Source organism: Dromiciops gliroides, chromosome 4 (assembly GCF_019393635.1).
Source record: "Dromiciops gliroides isolate mDroGli1 chromosome 4, mDroGli1.pri, whole genome shotgun sequence".
NCBI lineage: Eukaryota > Metazoa > Chordata > Mammalia > Microbiotheria > Microbiotheriidae > Dromiciops > Dromiciops gliroides.
Window position 1 is genome coordinate 431,307,077 of NC_057864.1, and position 20,260 is coordinate 431,327,336.

The window sequence follows — 20,260 nt, forward strand, 5'->3', positions numbered from 1 at the left end:
GTCAAAAACTTCACTAAGTACACCATATGATCATATATTATTTACTTCTCCTTGTTTGAATTCCAACTACAATTTCACGATAATGACAGCTGGCTGCCCCATTTCAAAAGTCCTATTGGTTTCACATTTGCTTCTTCTGAATGGTCTTCATTAGCATGATCTGAATTCAAATTGGACATAGGGTGAAGCAGAAGCCCAAATGAAGGCCTTGCTCTGTTGCAGCAAAGCCATCTGTACCCATTTCTGTCTCCACTTTTCCCTCCTCCCTGCTTATACATTTGGCCCATCCCTTTAAAAAGTATTAAAGTTTTTACATTACAAAGATTTATGTATTATTTACTCTTTAGAGGAGATATCTTAGAAAATAATATAATAATTAAATAAAACTAACAACATAGTGACCTCAATTGAAAATTAATGCAGGATTTTACATTTGTAGTAGCCTCTACCTCTCTATTAAAAAAGAAATGTAAAGAAATATATTTCCTCTTCCATCCTTGTGAAATAAGTGGTATAGAAACACATATCTTGTCATAAATATAATTAAAACAACTCTCATTGGTTTTAAGCCAAAATAATAAATACATGTAGATATGCCTCTCTATGTCTAATCACAAATATATATTTGTATATTTATATACATTCATACATACATATATCCACGCATATATACATACATTGGTGTGTATGATTGTCTGTATGTGTTTTCAACCATTTTGCAACCCAAATCTATCAGTTCACTGTCAGGAAAAGGAAAGTATCATCACTGGTCCTCTGAAATAATGAAGAAACATTGTATTGACATTGTATCAAAATTGTTTGTCTTTGCAATGTTGTCATTATTGTATAAATTGTGCTGCTGGTTCTGCTCATTTCATTCTCTGTCAGTATGTAAAGCCTTCAAAGTTATTCATTTTTTATCCATTGATGATATGGTATATATTCTGCTCACCTCATTCTGTCAGTTCAAGTAGTTCTTTCCATGTTTCTTTGAAATAATTTCTTTCCTCATTTCCTACAGGACTATAATATTTAATCACATTTAAATGCCATGACATTCAACTATTCTTTAATTTCTCAATATTCCCTTTTGTTTTCAGTTTTATTACCACCACAAACATATCTTCTATATATGTATTTGTATGTATAATTATTTTTTTTCCTAATTTTGGGGGTTAAAGGCAGAGATGTAATATAAAATGGGTCAAAAGACACACTTTTTTTTTTCCGCGGGGCAATGGGAGTTAAGTGACTTGCCCAGGGTCACACAGCTAGTAAGTGTCAAGTGTATGAGGCCAGATTTGAACTCAGGTACTCCTGAATCCAGGGCCAGTGCTTTATCCACTGAGCCACTGAGCTGCCCCCCAGACACAAAAATTTTAGTAATTTTTTTGGTATATATTTCTAAATTGCTTTCCAGAAAGGTTGTATTAATTCATAGTTTGACAAACAGATCATTACTCTGTCTGTTTCTTCTCTTTACTAATATGGTAAGTGAGAGTTAGAATATCAGAATTCTTTCATTTGGATTTTTCTAATTACTAATGATTTGGATGACTTTTTTTCCTATATAGTATAGGTTACCTAGTTCATGCCTTTTCTTTACTATGCATTAAAGTAGACAGTTTTTGCTTCTTTAAGAAGAAAAGATATAATGTTTGGGCCCTTCCTTCAGGGATGAATGATTCATAAATTTGTGTGATTGTAGTTTTGGCATAACTTGTCTCTGGAAGATTATGAATACGAGAATACTAATATTCGGCAAGGATTGCAAATGAATGAACTTGAAATCATTATGTTTAGTGAAAGAAGGTACCTTGGAGATCAATTTGTCCAATACATTTATCTTGCTTATGAGGAAATTAAGGACCCAGAGAAGAACTCTGACTCTACATTGCATGTGCTTTCTATATCTTGATCCCTTCAAACATTGATTAACTGTAGCATTTGAGTGAAACATATTATGTTATTAAAAATGTACTATCAAGTTGGTGGAGAGGAATCAGCAAGCTGCCTGAGCTCTCCTTCTGTTCCCTCAAAAAGAACTTTAAAATAAGCCTCTGGACAGATTCTGAAACTACAGAACTTACAAAGAGACAGAGAGACACAGTCTTCCAACCAGAGATAATTTAGAAGACTTCAGAAAAGGTCAGTCTGATTCGGGTAAAAGGGAGGTGCAGGGCAGGGCAGCAGCCCAGCACCAAGGGGGTCAGTACAAGTCAGCAGGAAGCTGCGGGCCACAGCCAAACAACTGAGGCCCCTGGATACTGGCCGAAAAATCTGGTGGACCACCAGGACAGTGGAAAAACCTACCTGTACCAGCCGAGAGGGCAAGTTGCCAGCTGGAGGGCCACGAACAGGATAGGCGCGACTAGGCCCACTGATCCTAGTGTGCTCAGACAGGAAGTGCAGAAGAGGCAAACTGAACACATAATAAAGGCCTCAGTGTAAAAAGCTGGTCACATAGCACCTATACCCCTGCACAAGAAGTCTAAAACAGGAACCCTGGTGTCCTCAGAGCAGACCTCAACTTAAAAAAAAATAAATAAATAAGCTGCAATAATGAATAAGAAGCAAATAAGAAGCAAAAAAGAGCCCTCTCCATTGAGAGCTTCTGTATCAACAGGGAAGAAGCAGACACAAACTCAGATGAAGACTATACCCTCAAATTGCCTACATGTGAAGGCTCATGAGGGAAGATGAATTGGTCTCAAGAACAAAAAGCCTTCTTTGAAGAGCTCAAAAAGGATTTTAAAAATAAATTGAAGGATACAAGAAAAAAAATGAGAGAAACAGGGAGAGAAATGAAAACAAGACAAGAAAATTGTGAAAAAACAATCAGCAGCTTGGAATAGGAAGGACAAGGATTGACTGAAGAAAACAATTCCTTAAAAAATTCATTTGGCCAAATGGAAAAAAAATTGCATAATCTCATTGAAGAAAACAATGCCTTAACAATTAAAATTGGACAGTTGGCAGATAGGGAATCTACGAGACACCAGGAATCAGTCAAGCAGACTCAAAAGAATGAAAAAGTAGAAGAAAATGTGAAATTTCTCATTGGAAAGACAACTGACCTGGAAAACAGATCCAGGAGAGACAACTTGAGAATCATTGGACTGCCTGAAAGTCATAATCAGAAAAAGAGTCTAGACACAATATTCCAGGAAATTATTAAGGAGAACTGCCCTAATATTATAAGATCAGAGGAAAAAACTGTCATTGAAAGCATCCACCAATCACCTCCTGAAAGAGACCCCAAAAGGAAAATTCCAAGGAATATGGCAGCCAAATTCCAGAATTATGAGGTGAAAGAGAAAATACTCCAAGCAACCAGAAAGAAGCAACTTAAGTATCATGGATCCACAGTCAGGATTGCTCAGGACCTGACAGCTTCAACATTAAAGGATTGCAAGGTTTTGAATATGATATTCTGGAAGGCAAAGGAGCTTGGATTGCAGCTAAAAATCTATTACACAGAAAAACTCATCAATCTATTTCAGGGGAAAAGATGGACATTCCATGATATTGGAGAGTGAAACCCCAAGGTTTCCTGATGAAAAGACCAGAACTAAATAGAAAATTTGATCTTAACATACAAGACTCAAGAGAAGTTTAAAAAGGTAAACAAGGGGAAAACTTTTACTCAATAAGGTTAAACTCTTTACATCCCTACATGGGAAGAAAATATGTATAGCTCTTGAGAATTGTATATGTATTGGGCAGACAGAAGGATTATATACAGAGAGTATAAATATAAATTGTCTTTGATGTGATTATGTCAAGAAAATTAAGGGGTTAAAAAGGGAGTTTATGGGGAGAAAAGGAAAGGGGAGGTGGAATGGGGTGAATTACATCATAGGAAGAGGTGAAAAAAACATATTACAATAGAAGGAAAGAAGGGAGGGGTGAACATTGTTTCAACCCTACTCAACTAGATTTGATTCATAGAGGGACTAACATATAAATTCATTTGGATAAAGAAACAGCTCATTCTTTAGGAAAGTAAAAGGGTAAGGGGAAAAGGGGGACTGATAGAAGGGAGGGCAAAAGCAATGGAGAAAAGGGTAAAGAAAAGGTAGGGGTACTTATAAAAGGGAGGGCAGATTAGGGAAGGCAGGGGTAAGAAGTAAAACATTGGTGAGGAATTAGACAGTAATACTATACTAGTGGGGGATATGAATCTCCCCCACTCAGAATAAGATAAATCTAGCCAAAAAATAAATAAGAAAGAAGTGAAAGAAGTGAATAGATTACTAGAAAAGTTAGACATGATAGATGTCTGGAGAAAATTGAATGGGGATAGAAAGGAATATACCTTTTTCTCAGCAGTACATGGCCCATTTTCAAAAATGGACCATGTATTAGGGCACAAAAACATCATAGTCAAATGTAGAAAGGCAGAAATAGTAAATGCATCCTTCTCAGATCATGATACAATAAAAATTACATTTAAGAAAGAGCCAGGGAAAAGTAGAATGAAAATCAATTGGAAACTAAATAATCATTCTAAAGAATGAATGGGCCAAACAACAAATCATAGAAACAATCAATAACTATATCCAAGAGAATGACAATAATGATACAACATAGCAAAATCTATGGGATGCAGCCAAAGCAGTGCTTAGGGGAAAATTTATAGCTCAAAATGCTTATATGAATAAAAAAGGGAAAGAGGAGATTAATGAATTGGGCATGCAACTTAAAAAGCTAGAAAAAGAACAAATTAGAAATCCCCAATTAGATACTAAACTAGAGATCCTGAAAATTAAAGGAGAAATTAATAAGATTGAAAGCAAAAAAACTATAGAATTAATCAATAAAACTAAGAGCTGGTTTTTTGAAAAAAACAATAAAATAGATAAAATATTGGTTAATTTGATTTAAAAAAAAGAAAGAAGAAAACCAAATTACCAGTATCAAAAATGAAAAGGGTGATGTTACCACCAATGAAGTGGAAATTAAATCAATAATTAGGAATTATTTTGCCCAACTGCATGCCAATAAATTTGACAATCTAAATGAAATGAATGAATATTTACAAAAATACAAACTGCCCAGGTTAACTGAAGAGGAAATAAAATCTTTAAATAAACCAATATTAGAAAAAGAAATTGAACAAGCCATTAATAAACTCCCTAAGAAAAAATCCCCAGGGCCAGATGGGTTTACAGGTGAATTTTACCAAACATTTAAAGAACAATTAATTCCAAAATTATACAAATTATTTGGAAAAATAGGTGAAGAAGGAATTCTACCAAATTCGTTTTATGACAGAAATATGGTGGTGATACCAAAGCCAGGCAAAGGAAAAACAGAGAAAGAAAATTATAGACCAATTTCCCTAATGAATATTGATGCTAAAATCTTAAATAAGATATTAGCAAGGAGATTATAGCAAGTGATCACCAGGATAATACACTATGACCAGATGGGATTTATACTAGGAATGCAGGGCTGGTTTCAACATTAGGAAACTATTAACATAATCAACCACATCAATAAGAAAACCAACCAAAATCATATGAATATCTCAATAGATGCAGAGAAAGCTTTTGAGAAAATACAACACCCATTCCTAATAAAAACACTACAGAGTTTACGAATAGGTGGAGCTTTCCTTAAAATAATAAATAGTATCTACTTAAAGCCATCAGCAAGTATTATATGCAATGGAGATAAATTAAAGGCCTTCCCAATAAGATCAAGGGTGAAACAAGGTTGTCCATTATCACCCCTATTATTTAATATTGTCCTAGAAATGTTAGCTTTAGCAATCAGAGAAGAGAAAGGAATTAAAGGAATTAGAACAGGCAAGGAGGAAACAAAACTATCACTCTTTGCAGATGATATGATGGTATACTTAAAGAATCCTAGAGAATCAACTCAAAAATTACTTGAAACAATTAACAAATTTAGCAAAGTACCAGGATATAAAATAAATCCACATGAATTATCAGCATTTCTATACATGACCAACAAAGTCCAGCAGCAAGAGATAGAAAGACAAATTCCATTTAAAGTAACGGTAGGTAATATAAAATACTTGGGAGTCTACTTGCCAAGACAAACCCAGGAACTCTATGAACACAACTACCAAACACTCTTCACACAAGTCAAATCAGATCTAAATAATTGGAAAGATATCAATTGCTCATGGATAGGCAGAGCTAATATAATAAAAATGACAACACTACCTAAATTAATTTACTTATTCAGTGCCATACCAGTCAGACTACCTAAAAATTATTTTATAGAGCTAGAAAAAAATAATAATAAAATTAATCTCTAAAAACAAAAAAATCAAGAATATCCAGGGAAATAATGAAAAAAAAAATCACAGGAAGGTGGGTTAGTGGTACCAAACCTGGGCTTTATTATAAAACAGCAATCATCAAAACTATCTAGTACTGGCTAAAAAATAGAGTGGTAGATCAATGGAATAGGCTAGGCACAGGAAACACAGTAGTAAATGACACTTGTAGTGTTTGATAAACCCAAAGACTCCAGCTTCTGGGATAGGAACTCAGTATTTGACAAAAACTGCTGGGAAAACTGGAAGATAGTGTGGCAGAAATTAGGCATAGAACAACATCTTACACCTTATACTAAAATAAGGTCAAAATGGATACATGATTTAGACATAAGAGGTGATACCATAGGTAAATTAGTAGAGAAAGGAATAGTCTACCTATCAGATCTTTGGAAAGGAAAACATTTTATGACCAAACAAGAGATAGAGTATATTATAAAATGTAAAATGGATGATATTGATTACATTAAATTAAAAAAAAATTGTACAAACAGAAGCAATGCATCCAAAATTAGAAGGGAAGCAGAAAGCTGGGAAACAATTTTTGTGGCCAGTACTTCTGATAAAGGCCTCATTTCTAAAATATATAGGGATCTAAATCAAATTTATAAGAATTCAAGTCATTCCCCAATTGAGAAATGGTCAAAGGATATGAACAGGCAGTTTTCTGATGGAGAAACCAAAGCTATCTCTTCCCATATGAAAAAATGCTCTAAATCCCTAATGATTAGAGAGATGCAAATTAAAACAAGTCTGAGGTACCACCGGACCCCTATCACATTGGCTAAAATGACAAAAAAGCAAAATAATAAATGTTGGAGAATCTGTGGGAAAATTGGAACACTAATGCATTCTTGATGGAGCTGTGAACTGATCCTACCATTCTGGAGAATAATTTGGAATTATGCCCAAAGGGCAATAAAGCTGTGCATACCCTTTGACCCAGCAATACCACTTTTTGGTCTTTTGCCCAAAGAAATCATGGAAAGGGTAAAGGGACCCACATGTACAAAAATATTTATAGCTGCTCTTTATGTGGTGGCAAGGAATTGGAAGTCGAAGGGATGCCCATAAATTGCAGAATGGCTGGACAAGTTGTGGTACATGAATACAATGGAATACTATTGTGTGGTAAGAAACGATGAGCAGGAGGAGTTCAGAGAATCCTGGAGGGTCTTGCGTGAGCTGATGATGAGTGAGATGAGCAGAACCAGAAGAACATTGTACAAAGTATCATCAACATTGAGTGTTGATCTACTGTGATGGACTATATTTTTCTCACCAATGCAATGGTACAGAAGAGTTCCAGGGAACTCATGATAGAAGAGGATCTCCAAATCCAAGAAAAAAAAAAAAAAGAACTGTGGAGTATAGATTCTGGATGAACCATACTATTTCTTTTGTTTTTGGTGCTGTTGTTTTTTTTCTATTTTTAGGTTTTTCATCATTGCTCTGATTTTTTTCTTATAACATGACTAGTGCAGAAATAGGATTAATGTTATTGTGTGTGTGTGTGTGTGTGTGTGTGTGTATAAAACCTATATCAGATTACCTGCTGTCTAGGGGATGGGAGAGGGAGGGGAGGGAGGGAGAAAAATCTGAAATTGGAAAACCTGTATAAACAAAAGTTGAGAAGTATCTTTACATGTAATGGGAAAAAATAAAATACTTTATTAATTTAAAAAAAAGATTCAAATTGGACAGATTGGAGCTAATGACTCCATGAGACACCAGGAATCAATCAAACAGAATCAACAGAATGAAAAAGTAGAAGAAAATGTGAAATACCTCATTAGAAAGACAACTGACCTGAAAAAAAAAAAAATCCAGGAGAGGCACATTGAGAATTATTGGATTACCTGAAAGTCGTGTTCAGAATAAGAGCCTGGGTACCATATTCCAGGAAATTATCAAGAAGAACTGTCCTAATATTATTGAATCAGAGGATAAAATCATCATTGAAAGAATCCACCGATCAATTCCTGAAAGAGATCCCAAAAAAGAAAACTCCAAGGAATGTTGTAGCCAAATTCCTGAATTATCAGATGAAGGAGAAAATACTCCAAGCAGCCAAAAAGAAGCAATTTAAATATCATGGAGCCACAGTCAGGATTGCTCAGGACCTGGCAGCTTCAACATTAAAGGACCACAAGGCTTGGAATATGATATTCTGGAAGGCAAAGGAGCTTGGATTGCAACCAAGGATGAACTATCCAGCAAAACCTGCATTCTCTTTCAGGGGAAAAGATGGAAATTCAATGATATTAGGGGCTTTTCAAAGTTTCCTGATGAAAAGGACCAGAACTGAATAGAAAATTTGATCTTAACATACAAGACTCAAGATAAGTTAAAAAAGTTAAATGGGTGTTTGGGGGGGGGGGTGGGGGAGTTATTCCATATGGTTAAATTGCGTACATCCCTACATGGGAAGATAATACTTATAAATCTTGAGAACTGTATCTCTATGTGGACAGACAAAGTAAACATAGAGGGTATAAATTGTCTTTGATGTTATCAAATAAAGAAAATTAAAGGGAGAAAAAAGGAGTTTATGAGGAAAAGAGGAAAAGGCAGGTGAAATGGGGTCAATTACATCATATGAAGAGATGCAAAAAACCAATTACAATAGAGGGAAAGAAGGGAGGGGGTGAGCATGGTTTCAAACTTACTCTCATCGGATTTACTTCAAAGAAGGAATAATATATATGTTCATTTGAATGAAGAAATTTAGCTTACTCTTTAGGAAAGCAAAAAGTTAAGGGGGAAAGGGAGGCAAAAATAGAAGGGAGGGCAGAAGCAGGGGAGACATGGGTAAAGAAAAGGGAGGGGGACTGATAAAAGGGAGGGCATATTGGGGGAGGAAGGGATAAGAAGCAAAACATTGGTGAGGAGGAATAGAGTGAAAGAAGGGGAAAAAAGTACAAAGCGGGTAAACAGAATGGAGGGAAATAGATAGTAATAATAATTATGAATGTGAATGGGATGAACTCTGCCATAAAACAGAAGTGAATACTAAATAATTTCATTCTAAAGAATGAGTGGGACAAACAACAAATCATAGATACAATCACTAACTTCATCCAAGATGCAGCCAAATCAGTGCTTAGGGGAAATTTTATAGCTCTAAATGCTTACATCAAAAAAAAAAAAAATGAAAGAGGAGATCAATGAATTGGGCATGCAACTTAAAAACTAGAAAAAGAACAAATGAAAAATCCCCATTAAACATTAAATTAGAAATCCAGAAAATTAAAGGAGAAATAAGATTGAAAGTAAGAAAACTATACAATTAATCAGTAAAACTAAGAGCTAGTTTTATGAAAAAATTAAACATTGGTGAATCTGATTTAAAAAAAAAGAAAAAACAAATTACTAGTATCAAAAATGAAAGGAGTGATTTAACCAAAATTGAAATGGAAATTAAAGCAATAATTAGGAATTCTTTTGCCTAGCTGTATGCCAATAAATTTCAGAATCTAAATGAAATGGATAAATATTTATAAAAATGCAAACTGCCCAGGTTAACTGAAGAGGAAATAAAATCCTTAATAAGCCCATATTAAAAAAAAGAAATTGAACAAGCCATTAACGAACTCCCTAAGAAAAAATCCCCAGGGCCAGATGAGTTCACAGGTGAATTTTACCAAACAATTAAAGAACAATTAATTCCAATATTATACAAATTATTTGAAAAAATAGGTGAAGGAGTGCTACCAAATTCCTTTTATATCACAAATATGGTATTGGGGGCAGCTAGGTGGTGCAGTGGATAGAGTACCGGCCCTGAAGTCAGGAAGACCTGAGTTCCAATCCAGCCTCAAATACTTTATACTTACTACCTGTGTAACCTTGGGCAAGTCACTTAACCCTCATTGCCCTGCAAAATAAAATAAATAAATAAACACAAATATGATATTGATACCAAAACCAAGCAGAGTCAAAACAGAGAAAGAAAATTATAGACAAATTTCCCTAATGAATATTGATGCAAAAATTTTATATAAGATATTAGCAAAGAGATTACAGCAAACACTAGAGAGCTTAGGAATAGGTGGAACTTTCTTTAAAATAATAAGCATCAATAAAAGCATCAGCAAGCATTATATGTAATGGGGATAAGTTAGAGGCATTCCCAATAAAATCTGGGATGAAACAGGGATGCCCATTATCACCTCTATTATTTAATGTTTCACTAATACTGTTAGCTTTAGCAATCAGAGTAGAAAAAGGAGTTAAAGGAATTGGATTAGGAAAGGAGGAAATAAAACTGTAACTCTTTGCAGATGATATGATGTTATACTTAGAGAATCCTAGAGAATCAACTAAAAAATTACATGAAAAAATTAACAACTTTAGCAAAGTAGCAGGATATAAAATAAATCTACATAAATCATCAGCATTTCTAAACATGACCAACAAATTCCAGCAGTAAGAGATTGAAAGAGAAATTCCATATAAAGTAACTGTAGACAATGTTGAATACTAGATAGTATACTTGCGAAGAAAAACCCAGGAACTCTATGAACACAATTATAAAACACTTTAAACACAAATCAATTCAGATCTAAATAATTGGAAAGATATCAAATGCTCATGGATAGGCTGAGCTAATATAATAAAAATGATGATTCTACCTAAATTAATTTACTTATTCAGTGTCATACCAATCAGACTACCTCAAATTATTTTATAGAGTTAGAAAAAATAATAACAAAATTCATCTGGAGAAGCAAAATGTCAAGAATATCTAGGGAACTAATAAAAAAGTTTTGGTATATGAATGTAATGGAATACTATTGCGCTGTTAGAAATGATTTGCAGGCAGATTTTTAAAAAAACTGGAAGGACTTACATGAGCTGATGCTGAGTGAAATGAGCAGAACCAGGAGAATATGTTGATCAACTGTGATAGACTTGATTCTTCTCAGCAATCCAATGGTCCAAGATAGATCCAAAGGACTCATGCTGGAAAATGCTCTCCAAATCCAGAAAATAAAGAACTGTGGAATCTATATTCAGATTGCACCATACTATTTCTATTGTTTTTGTTGTTGTTTTTATTTTTTGAGGTTTTCCCTTTTTGCTCTGATTCTTCTTTCACATCATGACTAAAATAGAAATATGGGAATGTAAATATATAACCTATATCAGATTACTTGCTGTCTTGGGAAGGGGGGATGGAGTTGATGGAGGGGGGGAAATTTGAATCTAGAAATCTTATAAAAACAAATGTTGAAAACTATCTCTTCATGTACCTGGAAAATAATAAAATACTTTTATGGAAAAAAATTTAAATAAATTGTTTATTGTCTCAATGTCATGATGATGTTATTATTTTGCATTTTAATCTGGGGGCCACAGGGAGCAACCAGGAAAACAAATTCTGAACTTTGGTAGAAGTTGTGCAAGAAGAGAAAGGAGGAAGGATATTGGATATACATTGGCATGAGGAAGACAGGATGCAGAAGAGGAAGAGGTAAAGAATGGATCTATTAGTGTGAATTTAGATTGTGGAATTATAGTGTTTCCCAACAATTAATATCAAGCTTTTTTGGAGTATGCTTTTATTTTGGGGAAATAAAGTATCATTTGATTGATCCATCTAATATGATAGATTTGTTTATTCCAAAACAACTGACCTTTGTAGACATATGTGACTAGAGACATTTTGAAACTCAACACTTTTTTTCCAAATCAACTCTTTTTAATTAATTAATTTAATTAGAATTTTCTCCAATTTACATGTAAAAAATCCCCAATTTTTTCACACTGATTTTTAAAAAAACCTTGTGTTCCAAATTTTCTTCCTCCCTCCTTCCTCACCCCTCCCTCGGAATCAGCATTCAATATAAGTGATGCATGTGCAGTCATGCAAAACATCTTCATATTAGTCCAGTTGTGAAAGGAAACAGACAAAATAAATTTAGAAAGAGGAACTAACAAAATATTATATTTCAATATGTACTCAGATACCATCAGTTCTTTCTCTGTGTATGGTTCTCATTTTTCATATGTCCTTCTGATAGCATGCCACTCATCATTTCTTTCACATTTATTTTTGATAACTGTAATTACCCTCCATCCTATTCTCTCCCTTGATATTTACTACTCATTTTCTATCATTTTCACCCTATCCCTCCTCAAAATATTTTGCTTTTACCGCCCCCTTCCCCAATCTGCCCTCCCTTCCTTTGCCTCTCCCCCCCTTATGCTTCCTTCCCCTCCCACTTTCCCTCAGGCAAGATATTTTGCTATACCACTTGAGTGTGTATATTATTCCCTCTTTTATCCAATTTTGATGAGAGTAATGCTCACTCATCCTCCCCTACTCCTTCCCCATCTTCCTCTCTATTCCATAAGATTTTTATTGTTTCTTTTATGTGAGCTTACTTTGCCAAATCACAACCTTTCCCTTTCCCTTTCTTGTAGTGCATTTCTCTTACACCTTAACTTTATTTTAAAGATGTCATAATGGGACAGCTAGCTGACTCAGCGGACAAATGCACCAGCCCTGGAGCCAGGAAGCCCTAAACCCCAGACATAGTCCTATGTAGAGGGAGAAGAGAGAGGGGTCCAAGAAAGAATATGAGGCAACATCTATGGTTAGAGGTCAGAATCTGTGAGATAATTCAGAAGATGAAACATAGAAGTGATCAGTAGGTAGAACAATAGGGGAGAATGTGTCCTGAAAGCATAGAGAGAACAGATGATCAGTCTAATTTCTTTTAGAACCTAAACCTGTGAGGCCTCTGCTAAGTCTCAGCAGAGTTGTTTTAATTCCAGTTCCAAATGAAGATTTAAGGTATGGTCAAGGTTTCAGAGAATTCAAGAAAAGGAATTGAGAAAAAGTCATTTGATCTGTCAACTAAGAGGTCATTAGTAATAGTGGAGAGCAATTTTAATGTAATGGTATGGTCAGAAGCTAGATAGAAAGGATTTGAGAAAAGAGGACAGAAAGTATTGGCACCTATTGTAGTCTTTCCAATGATCCAAGATAATTCCAAAGGATGCTTAGCTATAGTTTTATGAATGTTCACATATCCTATTCCCCAATAGAACATACTTGACCTAATGGGATGTATGGCTTGCTTCTACCTTCATGTCCATGGAAGCCAGCATATTATTTGTGCATGTACTTTAAAAATCTTAACGGAGATTTAAAGTTAATTGAATGACTTTATTCTTTCAGTAGCCTGGAATGTGTGAAGGCCTCACAAATGTCCATATGTTTTTGCTGGCTAACAAGGGTTAAGTGACTTGCTCAGGGTCATACAGATAGTAAGTATTGTGTGTAAAGATGGATTTGAATTCAAGTCCTCCTGAATCCAAGGCCAGTGCTTTATCCCCTGTTCTACCTAACTGCCCCAAATGTCCATATTTTTATAGACCATTTTCCTCCCATATTCCTGTAAACCATATGCCTCACCCATGGGTCATTTGCAATTTATATTTTAAATACTCCTATCCAAAGTTCAATTTCTTTTAAATCAGTCTAATTTCTTTTAGAACCTAAACCTGTGAGCCTCTGCTAAGTCTCAGAGTTGTTTTAATTCCAGTTCCAAATGAAGATTTAAGGTATGGTCAAGGGCTTAATCAGACTAGAAATCAGCCGGGACAGTTCCATCGTTGTCATGACAGCCACGAGATTCTGAGCTAATTTACTTTAGTGTTTGGTTATTAAAATGACTCATTAAAATAAACAAAAAGGAAGTCCAAGATCAGGAAAAGGAAAGAAATTTACTTTAGTTGGGATGTATTTGCTGCAGAATTTAACCTCATTCCTCCTTATTACAACAGAGCACCCTTGAAGGAAACCAGATTTGGAGTAGCATGTTGAAATGAGTTATAAACGTAGTCATCCACAATCAAATGTGCTTCATAAACCTGTAAGGGAAAGACAATTAAGATAGAAAATTGGCTAGTTCATCAGATTCTTAGGGAAGGAAGTGTTCTTTACTGGATCAGAAAAACTGAGGCCAGGAATACTCCAGTAGTGGCATACAACAATTTCTACTGAAAGATTACTGGAACTATAGTCAGAAGGCTTTCATTCAAATTTTCACCCTGCCAATAATTGTTATGACCTTGGGCTGATCACATAATCACTTTGAGTCTTAGGCTTCTCATTTTTATAATAGGTATAATCACATTTACTTTGGAGGAAGTATATAGTTCAAAGAATATAATGTATCTAAAATATTTGAAAGTGGTTAGTAAAATATAAACCACAAAAGATATGGAAGTAATATTAACAATGTGTGACCCCAAAACATGAGCTATGAGAGAAAAATGGAGGTGGAAAGAGAAAGAAGGAGGGAGAAATAGATACATAGAGAGACAGACACAGAGAAACAGAAAGAAATTGAAATGAGGAGCCAGACAGAAAGAGACATAGAGAGATTCATAATTGCCACTGCATCAGGTTATCAAGCTTTCTTCTGGTTTAGCCTCATTCTAATATAGTAGAAATTGATACCTGGGGTAAAAAAGGTTTAGTTAATTGAGAATTTTCAAGGAGCAAGAATGTATGTTAGAGAATGAGCAAGTAAAAAATATGTTACAGCACAATCACTGTAACAATGTAAATGGAAAGAACAATAACAGCAACAACAATAAAACATGAGAGCAAAACCTAATCACTGTTTAATTATAATGACCAAGCTTGTTTCCAAAGAAATGATAAAATATCCATGCCTAGGGAAATGTAAGTGTGGATTATTGTGCATAATTTTGACTTGGTTGATGTGTTGGTCAAGCTTACATATACGTATGTCATTCATTGTCCAGATCAGTGGTTTACATGTAGTAAGGACTTATTAAGTGCTCATGAAAAAATAGGTTAAAGGATGTTGGGAAGAGATATATTTAGATAATGTATATAATATCTGAGATTGTGGAGAAAATCATTAGTATTAGTAACTGAGTTATTAGGTATAGCAACATTTATAAAAATACAGTAAGAGTAAACTTCAAAAATATGTATTTTTCATATATGGGAAATTATGTTTAGATTGTAAAGAGCATTGATGATGGTCAGGTAGACCAACATCAACTCATTTAGACATATAAATTTTTATCTATTTGTTATATATTTAGGCAATTATTTTTGACATCTTAATATTTAGTAGTAATTATATATAAATGAGAAATTCATTGCTTATGACATGTGAGAAAACCATTAGCTCTTAACTGATCAAGTTTAACAGGGTAGAATTAGGGATAATTTTCCCTCCCTATGTCCAATTTGGTGATTTAGATTTCCCAAGGGAAGAATTATAAACTCTTTGAAAAAGGCCATAAATGAAAAGGACAGGAGCAGTTGCAAATCAGACACATGAATAGAGATATTTCTTTTGTTTGGAAAGTAACAATCAACTAAAATAATAAGGGCAAATTGTTATACATTTTTAAAAAATTTTGAGGTGTACCATTTAACAAATAGTGCTGTTACTTGTCTTCTCTACTATCATCATACAATTTGAAAACTTTACAGCATCATAGTATTTAGAGGTGAAACTGACCTTAGGAGTTATCTATTTTCAACCAACTCATTTAATAGAGGAAAAAGTGAGGCTGAGATATCAGAAATATCTTTCCCAAGGTCATACAAGCCTGAGCCAGCTAAATGTTGCAGTACATAAAATGTTGGTATTGGGTCAGGAAGACCTGAAGTCAAATTTTACTACAGATTCTTACTAGCTTTATAATACTGGGTAATAATATAGCCTCTTTCAGGCTCTGTTTAGTCATCTGTAAAATGGGACAATAATAGCACCTACCTCACACAGAAAGTAGAGCAAGTAGATCCCAATAGCTGGTTCAAGGTATTTCTGCACAGCCCTGATAGCCATCCTCACTGTATGCCTTACATACTCTTGGAAACATTTGTTTTAGATTAGATTTGCATTTTTAAACCAATTTAATGCTTAAATTATTACATAGATTATATTGATTCTTTGATAGAAAAGTTCATTCACTGAATATCAACTTGCCTATTTAACTGAATTCTTATTGGTAAAAACCCTTCTGCTCCACTTTATCATTAATTATATTTAGGCATATTTGGATGTACCTACATGTGAGCATAGATTTTCATTTGAGATCTAGGGGGAACTTGGAGAAAAGCTCTGGAGACCCTTCAAAGTATTGCTTAGGATGTCTACCACAATTTCAGGCTTCATTTTCCCAGGGAACATCTTTGAAGACAGTATAAGATTAACTAAATGTTAGACACTTGACAGACAGCACCTGCAAATGGAATATTTTATTTTTAAATTACTGGTCTGTAAGATTCATAATATTTAATCTTTTAAAGCACTACAGTGATTCATAGTCGATAAAATTGAAATGCATGTTTTTGGAAAGACAGGGACTACAAGCTATTAAGTGAGAAAACCTAGATGAATTCCTGTGACCATCTGTAGTGGGAGGTTTGTGACAGAGTTCTGACTGATCCCTTTCCTCAGAGACTATTTGCTGAGTATGTCAGTGTTCAATAAGATGTAATATGATTCCCCTGATAATAGATATCTGTTGCTTAGCAACAAATCCTACTTGTGTACATCATGATTTGTCATTAATTTAAGTCATTGTTCCCTCCAAAAGTGAATGGTTATGTTATTTCATGTGAAATAAGATTACAAAAGGAAGAAAATAATTGTAAAATCAAATGCAACTCTATTAATAGTGCTGAAAACAAAAATTGAAATAAGAAATAATTTGAACTTATATTTTAAGCTAGACTAAATATAAAATAACTCAAAATTCATTGGGTAATAGAAAGGTATTGTGACAACCTGGTTCATTTTTTTTTAGTTGAATAAGAAAAACAATAGTAATTGAAAATAGTGTCTTTTTTTTTATTAATGTTTAGATTATCATGACATACTGGAGAGAGGTAGCCAGCCTCAATATCAGGAAGATCTGGATTCAATTCTGGCTTCTGACAGTGTCTTTCAAACTTTGATAAATTACCTAACCTAGCAATGCCCCAGACAACTTTCTAAGAATGAGTTTCATAGTTGAATTGGTAGATATGTTTCTTCATCTGGAATTACTTATGCAAGTGAAATTATATATCCCATTTTCTAAACAAGTATGATAAAAGGTTATAAGGGAAATAATTTATTTTAAATAACTATTTTAATATTATGTTAGATATAAGCATTGCTTCTTCATTATTAGATAAATAGATTAAGCTGAGAAGATAAGATCTGTATTGCTGAGGACATATAAGAAGGAAAGACCCTTGTGATCAAGGATAATTTCCTTTTATTTTGATTCCCTGGTAAACCTAGCAATGTGCTTTATTACCTTCAATAAATATTTGTTGAATTTAATTTGATATTTTGAGTATTGAAATAATAACTAATATGAATCCTTCCAAAATTATTATTCATTTTAGAGGTGTTTGTTCTTTTGTCTTGTTTTCTGTAGAAGAAATTACCCAAATCTATAAATATTAAAGAAAATTTCAGTTTGAAATAATAAAGGCTTGTTATTAATATCTTGTGTGTTAAAAGGGGAAAGTGGACTAAATGATAAAGTAGTTGCCAGGTTTGGAAAGAGTTGAATTTCTGGTTTCAAAGAGTGGCAGTCAATGGGCCCAATCTTGAGGCAGGTCCACTGTGAGTTTTCCAAGAGATATCTCTTTCTATGGCTATGAAATACCTTTATCAATGACTTGGATGGAATCATAAATAGTAGCTTAATCAAAAATTCAGTCAATGTAAAACTGAGAGGAATATTTGTGAGTAAGTTTCCAAAATAATCTTGTCAAGAACAATGATCAACTTAATAAAATTTTATGAATTTTAATAATGTTAAATGTAAAGTACTACGTTTGAGTTTTAAAAAGAAATCAGCCATATATTCAGCACATGTAGTAAGGAAAGATTCCTTTAAAACACATAGAGTTTTCAAGAATGCTAAACTGTGAATGAACAGTACCATGGTGGCAGTCAAAAATAGTTTTTATTTTAGACTATTATGCAAATTGGTGTTTGAGGGGAAGTTGATACTTCTAATGTTATCTCAACTGAAGAATCCATATTTTATGGGACTATCCATATTTTAGAGGGAACATTGTCTGAAAAAGAGTGAATGGGTTAGTGACAAGAATGGAGGCTATGCTCTGTGAAAATGGTTAAAAAACTTTTCCTTTAAAACTGAAGATTTAGTGGAAGAGAAAGGAAGAGAGAAAAGCTTGTCAAGTATCTTCACAACAAACCAAGAGCTGTTACATAGGAATTGAATTAACTCTTTTGGTCCAAGCTGTAGTAAGTGGCTATGCAGAGAGCAACTAGTTTAATCAGCTTTGGCCCTCTCTCACTGGCGTCTTTTTCCATCTCCAACACTCTTCCCCCATCCCATAACCATGATTGGAACAGTCTGTCTCCTTTGCCAAGGGCTTCCTGGCTGGTGGCTCACCACTGCTATCTTCAAGACTGTGGTGGCCCCCATCGAGAGATTCAAGCTACTATTGCAGGTGTAACATGCAAGTAAACAAATTGCTGTAGCTCAGCAGTAAGAAGGCAGAATGGTTTGTATTGACCGAATTCCAAAGGAACAAGTGATGCTTTCCTTCTGGCAGGGTAATTTAGCAAATGTCATCAGATATGTCCCCACGCACAACCTTAACTTTGCCTTTAAGGATAAATATAAGCAGGTGTTTTGGGAAGAATAGACAAGCACACATAATTGTTGGAGGTATTTTGCTGGCAAATCTTGCCTCTGGTGGTGCTGGCTGGAGCCACTTCTCTCTGCTTTGTCTACCCCTTGGCTTTTGTGAGAACCCACTTACAAGCTGGGTGTTGGGAAATCTGGCACTGAAAGAGAATTTAAAGGCCTGGGAGACTGCCTTGTGAAAATCATCAAGTCTGATGGAATTTGCGGCTTATATCAAGGTTTCAATGTCTCAGTGCAGGGTATCATTATCAGAGCAGCCTACGTTGGGATCTATGATACAGCAAAAGATATGCTCCCAGATTTGAAGAATACTCATATTGTGATAAATTGGATGATTGCACAGTGACTGCTATAGCAGTTGTAGCTTCCTTTCCTTTGAGTACAGTGCTAATGACTAAGCAGTCTGGGTGTAAAGGAGCTCTTATCATGTACACTGGGATACTGGCTGCTGGAAGAAGATTGCTAAAGATGAAGGTGGCAAAGCTGTTTTTGAGGGTGCCTGGTCCAATGTTTCTTAGAGGCATGAGTGGAGCTTTCATGCTTGTCCTGTATGATGGATTGAAGAAAGTAAGCTAAGTACACCATAACTAATAATGGAACCAGTGAAGATAGATCATGTAGAATAATTAAACATACATAGCATTTTGGGACCAATTGACCTTCAAGAAATTCCTGTTGTCTTTTTATCCAGGCCAGATCATGTTTTGTAGAGGGAGTCAAGGAAAGCTCTTCACAAAAGGGACTCATTTATTGTGATCCATTATTCACACAGTGGAACTGATGATGATTCAGTATATTGTTTCTATTGGTTTGGGGAATAATAATAGTTAATGTGGGTCAAAGGAGGCAGATCAACTTAGACCTATAGTTAAATGTTCTTTCTGTAGGACCATAAATTTGTGTTTAAGTATTTATTTTACAAAATCACGTCTCCCATTTGTACTCAAGCTACTATTTATATTTGAACAGCTGACTATTTGGCAGTTATGATGATCTGTCTTGGGCATTCTGCTGTAAAAACAATAAGTACACAGAAGACTGTAAAAAAGGAAAATGAATTATACTTCATTATTTTCAGATTTAAAACATTTCATTAAATATTTCCCAATTTTTATGTAATTTTATTTCTTTTTCATTTTTAAAATTTTGAATTTCAAATTTTTTCTTCTCTCCCACCTCTCCCTCTTCTTGAAAAGGCAAACATTTTTTTTTTATCAATTCTAATGTGAATCATGCAAAACCTTTTTCTACACTGGCCAT

At 34.3% G+C, this 20,260-nt stretch overlaps 1 pseudogene; it reads left to right on the top strand.

Moving 5' to 3' along the window:
• The first annotated feature begins 15,305 nt into the window (after positions 1-15,305).
• LOC122725372 lies at positions 15,306-19,576 on the top strand (annotated as a pseudogene).
• The last annotated feature ends 684 nt before the right edge of the window (positions 19,577-20,260 follow it).